At 37.9% G+C, this 12,420-nt stretch overlaps 1 protein-coding gene across 4 annotated transcripts in view; it reads left to right on the forward strand.

Moving 5' to 3' along the window:
• The first annotated feature begins 6,248 nt into the window (after positions 1–6,248).
• LOC115209830 (annexin A6) overlaps positions 6,249–12,420 on the forward strand; it is a 65,108-nt gene continuing 58,936 nt past the window's right edge. For 2 of the 4 annotated variants that reach the window (XM_036501063.1, XM_036501062.1), the window contains exon 1: positions 6,250–7,047. The gene's annotated coding sequence lies outside the window, so the exon portion shown is untranslated. Of the gene's footprint in view, positions 7,048–12,420 lie in introns of all 4 variants that reach the window. The other 2 variants (XM_036501064.1, XM_029778392.2) reach the window with 2 other exon arrangements.

The following is a 12,420-nucleotide window of genomic DNA, read 5'->3' on the forward strand; positions in this document are numbered from 1 at the left end:
AACAGTGGTAAAAAGGAAATTTTGTAAATTGATATAAAGTAAATTATATAAAAGTGCCAACGAGGAACCCGAGATGAAGGTGAAAAATATCAAAGCAACAGTGGATGAATTAAATAAGAGCACTCAGAGAGCGCAATCCTCCGCCAAGGCAACACCAACGTCTTCTCAATGATTAAATGATTTTTTAAATGAGAATATCTGAAATAAACTTGACAGCTCTCAGAAACGAGAATACCAAAAATGAACCCGACCACTCTCAAAAATGAAGTAAGAAACCGGAAAAATTATCCAGAATCCTTGTCCGATACCGGATCGATCCCAGAATCTAATCAGTTCGTGCCAGTCACAAGGTCAAACATCCCTGAAAGTTTCGTCCAAATTTATCCAGCGATTCTTGAGATATCTTGTCCACGAACAAACAAACAAATACGACTGAAAACAATGCCTTCGCTAAGGCGGAGGTAATCTTGTTTTTTTATTGCCCACAAGGGGCTAAACATTGAGGAAACAAACAAGGACAGACAGAGGGATTAAGTCGATTACATCGACCCCAGTACGTAACTGGTACTTGGAGGTAAACTAAAAGCCGTACAGCAAACACGAGTCGACCAGTTTGAGGCAAAAGGCGTCTGATCACGTTCACATACTCGAGAAATACTGACACACTTCAAATTCCTTTGTTGCCATAGTGTTGGACAAGTAAGTATTTAAATATTTCAAATAATCTTAAGGTGGGGATGTAAAGTCATAATCTATGTTGTTGAAAATATAGAATTCTGAAGAAATTTTTAAGGCAAAAAAGTTTACATATAACAAAGGTGTTAGGGGTGCACATTCGACATGTCCGCTCCAAGTTATCCCAATTTACAAACGTTTAATACTCACTATTTGCTAATACGATAAAAATACTTGGTGTTGTGGCTAAATTTGATTTTTTTTTTTTTTTGTCACCTTTTTTCGGAAACAGCTTTATGTATCTATGAACAGCGTTGGAAAGCATAAAGATTAAAGTTAGGTACTATTAGCGAACAGTGGTCCCGGTGCGCGCACTTGCGCTAGCTAGTCCTAAGTAGTCGATCCTACAACGACCTTTTAACCCTAACCTTAGTTTGTTTATAAAAATAATTTATTTACTTAGTTTAAAAAATTATTTACTTTGCGTTTTATTTAATTTGGGTAAAAAAAATTATATACACTGTTTTAAAAAACAATTTATTTACTTAGTTTAAAAATTATTTACTTCGTTCGAAAAATATTATTTAATTTTCCTTTGATATGTATTCAGCCTTGAAATACAAACATACGCGCAAGTCCTTGTAAGATCGTCTACTTATGACTAGCTAGCGCGAGTGCGCGCACCGGGATCACTGTTCGCTTGTAGTACCTTAAAGTTATAGTTGAGAAAAAGTTAGCTGACATGGAGGACTGGAAGCTATAAAGAATGTAAGACGTGCCCCACGTATGAAAACTAAGTTCCCTCAAACTATGATGGCCTTTGGATGTGTTTCCAGTGAGGTTGACGTCATACTGTCTCACATCTTTGAGCAGGGCCTTAGGCTCAATTCAGACGGCTATGTGTAGCTGTTGGAGACTGGTCAAACCTGGCTGCAGGATCCTTGCCATACCTCCAGAAAGAGTCAGAAGTCGTTTTTGGAGAATTCTCACGACTTCACCAGCTCCATTTTCTAGCCTCTTAATTCACCTGGGTTACTAATTATGGGGCGCGGTTGAGAAAGACGCCAACCGCTCTGCATGCAACAACCACTCCGAAACCGATACTAGCCGCTCTATCCACAATACCAAGGCCGAACTGGTGGCCAAGGTCAAGGAGATGTTCGAATATCTTCTCAGGGACACAGTAAGGGACACATGCGCCAGATTTTGAAGCCGTCTTGAGGCTGTGGTGGAAACTGAGGGTGGTTACTTTGGTCAAACTGTTATCTCCTAGTCATAACCAAGTTGGGCAATCTTTCGTTTGTAGTAGCACGTTTCCGTCGATGATTTCCGTAAAAAACTTTTATTTTTTTACATATGGGTTTGCGGTAACATTTGAAGTAATGAGAGCGAAAGAGACTAAGAGAAAGCGATTTTATGACGAGGGAATTTTTTTTTGAAGTAATGAAAGCATTGATGTACATGTGTGTGTGTGTGTTTGATGGGGTGTAGGAGACAGACAGTATGTTGTGTAAGTGAAGTGCTTCTGTTAGTATGTGTGAAAGAAAGAGATAACTGAAATTTTTTACTCGGTGTATGTGTGTATGTATGTATGCATGTATGTGTGTATGTATGTATGTATGTGTATGTATCTATGTATGTGTGTATGTATGTATGTATGGCCGATTCAGTGTACACTGAATCGGCCATACATACATACACATACATGCATACATACATATACACATACACCGAGTAAAAAATTTCAGTTATCTCTCTCTTTCACACATTACTCTCTCTGTCTCTTCACACACACTAACAGAAGCACTTCACTTACACAACATACTGTCTGTCTCCCACACCCCATCAAACACACACACACACACACATGTACATCAATGCTTCGGTAATTTCAAAAAAATTCCCTCGTCATAAAATCGCTTTCTCTTAGTCTCTTTCGCTCTTACTTCAAATGTTCCCGCAAACCCATATGTAAAAAAATAAAAGTTTTTTACGGAAATCATCGACGGAAACGTGCTACTACAAACGAAAGATCGCCCCAAGTTGCTACCTTTGATTTTTTTTTTTCAAATACTTCAATTTTTGGATGGGATATGTTTTCCTTTCATTCTATGCAACCAATCAAATTTAGCCGAATACCCTGTGTAATACTACTGGGCACTGCTTAACTATAGAGGTCCCGATGCATCTACGTAACGATATGTTTTTACAGTACACACTCATTAGGGTTAGTGTCATTACACGTCCACACAGTCGGGACGGGACCTGTTTGGTGCGTCAAGAATCGCTCGATTTTATTTCATAATTTTGTCTTCTACAGTACCAATTTTGTCTCGGTTTTCAACATTAGATTTCTCTCGTTCAGATCTTTTAAACAAAACTCTAATTTCTGTCTAAACATATGACTAGTCAAAGTGTTACTCCCGTTCCAATTTGATTACATTTTACCTCATGTGTCTTTTTTTCTTGCTGCATCAAATATGACAAGATTTAGAAAATTAAATTCCTTTTATTGAGATATTGCAATACATATAAGTCTAACTAAAATAACCCTTTCTATTATAGGCATAAAGCCTGAAATTTTGGGAAGTGGTTAGTCAATTAATTGACCCCAGTGCTCAACAGGTACTTTATTTCATTGACCCCGAAAGGATGAAAGGTGAAGTCGACCTCGTCGGCATTTGAACTTAGAACCTAAAAACAGTGAAATCCCACAAAGCATTGTGTTCAGCATGCTAAATAAATTCTGCTAGCTCGCCGTCTTAAGCCTAATTAAAATAAATACACAGACTATATTACTTAGTTGCCGCAATGCGTAACTCTTCTGTTTTTTTTTAAACACATATTTTGGCGCTATCATAACTTTTGTTTTTTACTCAACCAATTTTCGAATACAATATCACAATATGGCGGATTACTGGTCCTTTTCAATGAACTTTAATCGCAATGAATCTGGTCAAGTATGAGATCAGTTTGAGTGTATAGAAATGGTAAAAAATAAATGTTGACGTAAAATACATCATTCTTTATAACTCTGATCCGAATTAGTGTTTATTGATCCTGATTTCATTGAAGCATAGCTAAAACGTTTTGCGATACCCACCACCACCATTAAAACAGCAACGAAAAGTAATAACCCTGGGGTCCGAGAGAGATAAGATTATTTTTAATCAAGGAAAGGCGACGAGCTGGCACGCCGGGCGAAATGCGTAGCCATATTCCGTCTGTCGTTACGTTCCGAGTTCAAATTCCGCCGAGGTCGACTTTGCTTTTCATCCTTTCGGGGTCGATAAATTAAGTACCAGTTACGCACTGGGCCAATGTAATCGACTTAATCCCCTTGTCTGTCCTTGTTTGTCCCCTCTGTGTTTAGCCCCTTGTGGGTAGTAAAGAAATATATTTTTAATCAAGGGCCGACATTGAAGCTGTACTGGAAGTGTTGTTGATGGTTCATACAAAACAAATGAAGGGCTTGCGTTTCAACGAAATAAAGACGACGACAAGGTCAGAGCTGAAAAGAAGTTCATCAATACAGAATGAGCTAGGTTTTATGTCGCTGTGTCAGGAATTCTCTGATCTCAGAATTTGTGCATCGCCTTTGTGACAAGTCTAGACACAGTTCGATAAGTTCGGTTAAGGTAACCTAAGCGTTGATCATGATGGAACAGCTGCAATTGTGAAGTCTGTCACTCGATGCATGTGTGATCTTCATACAAGAAATAAGCATTAAGTAAAGCCAAGTGTTTTCAAGTTTATCATATTATCAAATAAAGAAATTTTCTTAATGCAAATTCTCTGATTAAGAAGATACGTTGAAGAGAAATACCTTGCATGTGAAAAGAAATACAAATTGTACAACAAAAGGAATCACTTGTCATCTGCTTTTAGCTTTAAAAAGAAACCCGTGGAATGTGTTGAATAAATTGGATAAAAACTCAGAGTATGTTCAAGTTCTTAGTCTCAGACAACGTTCTAGAATTTCGTGACGATGTTTTGGGCTACTTTTTCTTTTAACATATCATTTAAGGGATTTCGAATAGATAATACAAACGACTTAAATTAGACGAAAAAAACTGGGAAAGACTTCCGCCCACCCCCGTTTTCTCCCAAATTTGTTTATTTTTAATTTTTTTTTAATTTTTGCTAAAAACCCCTTTTCTGATACGGAGGTTCCGAGAAATTGCCAAAAATCGGCATTGTTCATTTTTTCCCCCCATCTTTCCTCACCAAATTCTTCAATTTTGACTCCCCCCCCCCCAACGCTAACCGTAACCCTAAAACCCTAACTACAGAAATGTTTTGAAATTTTTATCCGAATCATAATGTCTGTATTTTTCTGCATATTTAGAAAATATGCTCAATAACTGGATATTTTCTGTTTTCAATTACATTTTCATGGGAGACGATGCCCTTTTCATGGATATTGAGGCGTCCAGATTTTCTCTCTGTCCTCAGGCTCTTTTAATCTTTCTCTGTGTAAGGATCTCTCTGAATTTACAGAAATACAAAACATTTACCATACGGGAAAACTCTAACATATATCGTTGCTAAATCTTATTTAAATACTAGAATCCGTGACAAAAAAAAAAAAAATCAATTACTGATCCACTTCAAGGCTTAGGTTTGACCAACACAAGATCACTAATATATCTGGGGAAGGACTGTTGCTACACACCTAAATGTCATCTTAGACCAGTGATTCTCAATCAGTTTTAGGCTATGGATTCCTTCAATTCCTGTTTTATTCTACTAGACCCCCATGTTAAAAACAAATCCAATTGTATTTTTATGATTAAATATTATTAGGAATTGTATTAAAAAAAATAGAAATATTTTCTGTATTGTTGAAATACAACCAGTTTATTGCACATAAATTTTAACAACAAAATTTTATATGGACCTCGCCAAGGAACATATGGACCCCCACTGAGAATGATTGTCTTAGACCATATCCGAAAGTCTGTCATTAACACATTGCTACTGATTCTTTGGCATACTGTCTTACTTTTCCGTTTTATCGCATCTACCTTGACCCTCCCCCCAACCCCTATTCCTTCCTCTGAACTAGCAAGTGATGTAGCACCATCACCGAAGTTCATCCGATGTACTCTCATCTCTCCCTTCTTCTCATTATTCCTGCAGATCCGACTCTAAACATTTTGTTCAATCGTTCCACCCCCAGGAGTTGACTCTCCACCCCCACCCCCCGGAGCTCTCTCCGTTCACCCAGGACCGTATTCACATTATAGGCTCCCTGGGGAATCAATAAACTGGACCCTATGGTATTTATTGATAGCAAGCTATTTTGCAAGCATAGATTAGAATTGGGACCCTAGATCCGTGAGGATCCCAAGCAACTGCCTCGTGCGTATCAGGACAATTACACTCACCCTCCTCATAAGACAATTCCCCCCGATGACAACTACCTTCTAGGCTAATTACCCCCTCTCCAATATATTAAGAAGTTTTTAATCATCATCTGTCGTCCTCAGGGGTAATTGTCCATGGGGGTGGGGTAAATGTCCTAGACTCGCCCAGTGAGCCCATGCTTTAAGACGGCACTGCTGCCTCCACGTTTCTTTAATGGGAATCACCCCTGTTGTATAAAACCTCTGGCCAGACGTTCCAGCTACGATCACTCCGTTTTCACCGCTTTTGCATCTAGAATTACATTAACTGCTTTTTCCCCCATCTCACCCCCAAACTGCAGGGCGTGATTTATGAAAAATTTATTTTAGAAGGTCGAACGACCGAAAAGTTTCTGTAGTTGGCTCATTCCCCATTCCAAGTTATCACGGGTTTACCCAATTATAGTTGACCTGAGGTCAGTCAGCAAAACAATCAGCTCTTTAACACAGGCCTTCGATCATAACCATTGTATTCTCTGCTGCGTCGGTTTACACTCGTTAGTAACTGCAATTAAGTGGTCGAAATACATAAATGAGTTGAAAGAAAAAAAAACAAAGTTTATAATGCAATCTCTTAATGCTTAGCTTTAAAGAGAGTAGCTTTTAGTGTCATAATTTTATATACAACTACTATGTTAGGAGACATGAAACGGACAGCGACCCGCCTCCTTTTATTCGGCTGATGGTCCGAAAATATTAACTCGGTTATCTAAAAATACATCTACGCATGAAATAGGAATCGATACGTCGTATTTTATTCTGTTAATCTCAACTCGAACAGGAATAAAGGAATGACAGTTTTCTGTCTATATTTGTGTCTAAACATGCTCGCACCTTGGCAACACAACAACAATTTCTCTTCTCAAAGGTGTGTTTATTTATTTATTCATCCACACATTCTACATCTCCACAGTAACCGTCGGATCTTCGTTTACACCGAGGAAAAGATACAGAAAAAATTAACGTTTGTATACATTAGTTACTCCCTTATGTGTTGTTGCTATTATTTTTAATACAAAAATATCTATATTTAAATCCTTATGTAATGTCTTTATTTTTATTTAAGACGATAAGGTACGATATAGTTGTTATTTCTAGCAGACAGGGTGACCACTAGAGGCTCTCTTTTGGGCTACTCGTCAACCTTCAAGGAAAATAAACGTTAGCTTATTAATCCTATGTATTCCTGAAAAGACGGACTGGTCACAAGAATGCTTTTGCTCATCGATCTGTTTGGCCTGGGTTGATACTGAACTATACATTATATTTATGTCTTTTTCTGAGGATACGTATTTTTATTTCCATCCCGATGTGACCCTTACTTTTAAAAGTTATCCGCTATGTCTTCGTAATGTCTTTCGAATATTTGTCCTTGTGGCAAATAAACCTTTCTTATCGTTATTCGTATTATTATTTCTATAATTTTCCCCGTGTAGTTTTTCTTCGTTTTACTGTTAAATATTGTCATTAACTAACAAATTGGGTTTTTTTTAGCCCCAGATCAGCCCTAGGATTAATAACATTCAAGCCGTGATTACCACGACTTATATTTTATTTTCAAACACTGTAATATACCTTTTCATTTTAAGACAACAGGGTTTCGATTTGAGAGTTGGCTTCTATTTCTAGCACCTCGAGAGACCATATAGGGACTCCCACATTGGGTCTTGTGATATATATATTTTTTTTTTTTGAGACCAGATGACGTTTTGTAAGATGGACGTGACGTAGTACTTAGTATGAGGTTTAGCAGGGACACGAAATGAGTAACAATAGAAGAACGCAGTTAGAAAGGAGTATCGAGTCTGAATGAAGGCGCAGTACGATCAGCTGTGAGGAGCATAGGCCAGAATAGTAGTGTTTGAGTGGGGAGAGAGGGGACAGTTTTACTATGGGCAGGAGATCGGTGAGTTAGTGAATGACACCGTCCCAATCAGATAGGAGTCCTTTTCTTGCGGCAGGTAGAGCTATGTCCCAGGATGTCCATATGTATAGTTATAGCAGTAGCAATGACCAGATCAATCCTGATTGAACAGAATGATGGTCAAAAAATATTCCAGCTATGGCCAACCTGCCTTTATCTGAAGCAGTGCATCCAGCATATTATGCAAAGTGTGTTTTATTTTATTTTAAGACAAATAAATGTGATTTTAGGTACATTTGGCTGCTATTTCTAGCATGTTGAACGACCACGTAGAGCCACTCCAACTATTTCATAGTTGGCAGAATCGTTAGAGCATTGTTCAGGATTTTTAGATTTGGGGCTCAAACCTCACCCACGTCAACTCTGCCTTGGCTTTTACCTATTCCTAAATTTCTTGCCTTGTACACAAGTTAGAAATGGTTGAGTATCAGACAAAATACCTTTTGCTTGTTTCAGGCATTAGACTGTGGCCATTCTGGAGCACCACTTTTAAGAATTTTTATTTGAATGAATTGACCTCAGTACTTTTTATTTTTGTTTTTTTTTGTTTTAAAGCTTGATGCTTATTCTATTAGTCTCTTTTGCCGAACCACTAAGTTATGAGTACATAAACACACCAACAACAGTTGTTAAACAATGGTGGGACATAGACACACACACACACACATGATATATGTGTATAAATAGCATGGCTGCAGTCAAATGACTGAAACAAGTAAAAGAATACTATGGGATTCTTTCAGTTTCCGTCTACCAAATCTATGGCCCAAGGCTATAGTGAAAGACATTTGCCTAAGGTGCCACCCAGTGGGACAGAACTCAGAACTATGTGGTTGGGAAGCGAGCTTCTTACCACACAGCCATGCCCGTTCTTGCCTTGTGGTATTTAATCTCAGCTTATGTTCCAAGTTCAAATGTCTCCATGCATAACTTAGCCTTTCCTTCATTCTGGGATCGATAAAATGAAGTACAAGTTGAGAACTTGGGCAACTTTAATCAAATTCTTCTCAGCCAGTTTCTATCCTTTAAAGGTCAACTTTATCTTTCATCCTCTCAGGGTTTATAAAACAAGTACCAGTTGAGCATTGGGTGATTGTCATTGCCTTGCTCCTCATGACTACTTTACGTACAATCTCTTCATCATTTTAACTTTTCCATGCTTCTATGGATGAGTTAGAACTCAATGACAGAAAAAAAAATTTAGGAGTGGCTGTGTGGTAAGTAGCTTGCTTACCAACCACATGGTTCTGGGTTCAGTCCCACTGCGTGGCACCTTGGGCAAGTATCTTCAACTATAGCCTCAGGCCAACCAAAGCTTTGTGAGTGGATTTGGTAGATGGAAAGTGAAAGAAGTCCGTCGTATGTATGTATGTAGATATATATATGTATATATATATATATATATATATATATGTGTGTTTGTATGTCTGTGTTTGTTCCTCTGCCATCGTTTGACAACCGATGTTAGTGTCTTCACGTCCCCGTAACTTAGCAGTTCAGCAAAAGAGACCGACAGAATAAGTACTGGGGTCAATTTGTTCGACTAAAGGTGCTGCTCCAGTATGGCCACAGTCAAATGACTGAAACGAATAAAAGAAAAGAATAATAAAATTGAATACATGAGTGGAAATCAGACTGGTGAGTGTGTTAAATTAATAAGGCACTAAAAGAGAATGACCCTCCCCAGACAGGTTTTGATGTTATTAGACCTTCCTCAGCCAAGCATAGTCTTCACTGTTTATTTGCTGAGGTCTCGTCCAACCCATGCTAGCATGGAAAACGGACGCTAAACGATGATGATGATGTAGTGACAAGAGAAACACTAAATAAATGTACAATATTATACATGAGTGGGTGGGGAAAAAACTAATTTATTTTAAAATAACAAATCAGTGTATTTAATTACTCGGATTACAATGATGTTAATTATTGAACTGATATTACTTTTTCTCTCTTCTAATTAGCTTCTTAATGCTAACTTCATTAAATATGCTAATATTTATTTTATTACACAAACACAGTGTAAGATGGCAAGCTGAGAGAATTACTAGCATTCCAGACAAAATGCAAAGTAGTGTTTCTTCTAGTTCTATGTTCTGAATTCAAAGTACACTGAAGTCAACTTTGCCCTTCATTCTTTCAGGTTGATAAAATAGTACCGGTCAAACCCTGGGGTCTATGTAATCAATTAACTCTCTCCCACAAAATTTCAGACCTTGAACCAATAGAAAGGATACAAAGAGTATGACTGAACAGTTTAGAGGTTTGCTTTGTTATTACAAGGTTCCAGGTTCAACACTTTATCAAAGTTTTTTACTTTAGTCTTTGAATTGACACTACACTTATGAATGGAAACTGCATAGATAGATAATGTACAGAAGGTTGTTTGATGGGTTGTATCTAATTCAAAGGTCCGATCTCCTCTTGTCATGCTGACATTGCCCCTTAGAATTACATTAAGGCAAAACATATGCATTAAGGGTACACATGTAGCCTTAATGTTTTGTGAGTGCCTTGGGAAAAGGGAAGGCTAGGGTTGTCAACCTTGACAACAGACGAAATAGTGGAATCCTTCAGGTTTGGTGCTCTCTTTAACACCCTTCATGCATCTCCAGGGTAGGTGCAGCTCTCCAGCTCTAAAAGGCAACTCACCTTGGAGAAGGCCTTTCCAATGTGAAACCTACCCCTGGTTGGTTGCCATAGCTGTCTTAGGCCACTGAGCTATTGTGGGTAGGTCTCCATAGTGGGATTGAAATGTATGGACTGATTCAGTTTAAAACTAATCGGCACAGACAGCAAGAAAAGCCCTGCAACATCAAAGATTGGTTTACATAGCCACTTGAGGGCATGCCATTCATTCTCATGATCTTTGGACATGAAAAAACTGCCGTCATATCGTGTGTGATATACTTAGCCACTCACACAGTAATTCAATGTATAGGTAGATTAATTGAATAAACAGCTGAAATTTCGTGGCTGGAAATTCTAAGTAGCATTACTTAACAAGATTAATCAGTCAATGCTTATCTCTAAGCAAGTAAATCTTGGTGACAACAGAATATTGTTCTCTGGGTGACGGATACCCAAACAAAACCACTGACTACAAGAAGATGTAGCAGCTGTTATGTAGTCACTCAACCTGCTAGAAACAAGTGCCAAATCTTAAATTACATTGGATAAAGTAATTCAACCAACATGCCTTAAAAGAAAATAGACCAAAGAAAAAAAAAAGATAAAATGATGGTTGTGTGGTTAAGAAGTTTGATTCCCAATGACATGTATTAGGGTTCAAACTGACTGCATAGCACCTTAGTTAAGCGTTTTTTAATATGGCCCTGGGCCAACCAAAACCTTATGAGTAGATTTGATTGGACTGAAATTGAAAGAAGCTCATCATGTGTTTGTGAGTATGTGTATGTATGTATGTATATGTGGGTGTGCTTATATTAGTCTCCTTATTGCTTGACAACTGGTGTTGGTTTGTTTGTGTCCCTGTAACTTAGCAGTTCAGCATACTTTAGCTCCGTTTCCATATCAACAGTCCCACTACTATTTTTTATCAGACCTTGTACTCGAACCTCTTATCTCCTAGCATAAAGCCACCTTCCTCTCTACTGGCATCCCACTCGGGCAAAAGCGACCTTAGTCTTGCTACTTCGCTTGTCCTGGCACCATTTCAAAAGCACCCAGTACTCACTGCAAAATTGGTTGACATTAAGGAAGGCATCTAGCCATAGAAACCTTGTCAAAGCAAACATAGGAGCATTCTGGATCCTGTCAAATCATTCTGTTTATACCATCTTGAGAGATGAATGTTAAAAGATAACAATAAGACTGTTAAGATTGAACAAGTGTGAGTTGAAAGATTAACAAACGCAAGCATCCCGGTGTCATGCAAATGGCACCCTTGCCAGTGGCACATAAAAGCACCCATTACTCTCTTGGAGTGGATTATTTGTTATATTTACTTTACATGAAGTATTACAATCTTACATTCACTTTCAAGTCTTTCCCTGATTATCTCCCTTGAAAGCACACATAGTTTCCATGTAAGCTATGGCGGTGTTGCTATTTCCAAAGTTTTCTTTTCATTGCTCTGTTATTAATTTTACTTGCATCTCTATCTTAGTAGAAACTGGTGGACAAAGAAATCAAACTACATAAACAAACCGCATCAAAACCGTTTGGAAATTAAAAATATCACCAACCTGTTCAGTAACAATAATAAAATAAATTTATCCTCGACAATTTTTAGTTTTACCAATTTTGAATATATCATCCCTGTTTAAAACCTCTTACCTACTTGACAATTGCATATCTAGCTCTGCTTTGAAGAAAGCTTTACTTCTTGGACCCACGTTTTTTGTGCACAAAGATGTTGTTAAACCTCCATTTACAGCACTGTATGCAGTT

This window comes from Octopus sinensis, linkage group LG3, assembly GCF_006345805.1.
Source record: "Octopus sinensis linkage group LG3, ASM634580v1, whole genome shotgun sequence".
NCBI classification, from domain to species: domain Eukaryota; kingdom Metazoa; phylum Mollusca; class Cephalopoda; order Octopoda; family Octopodidae; genus Octopus; species Octopus sinensis.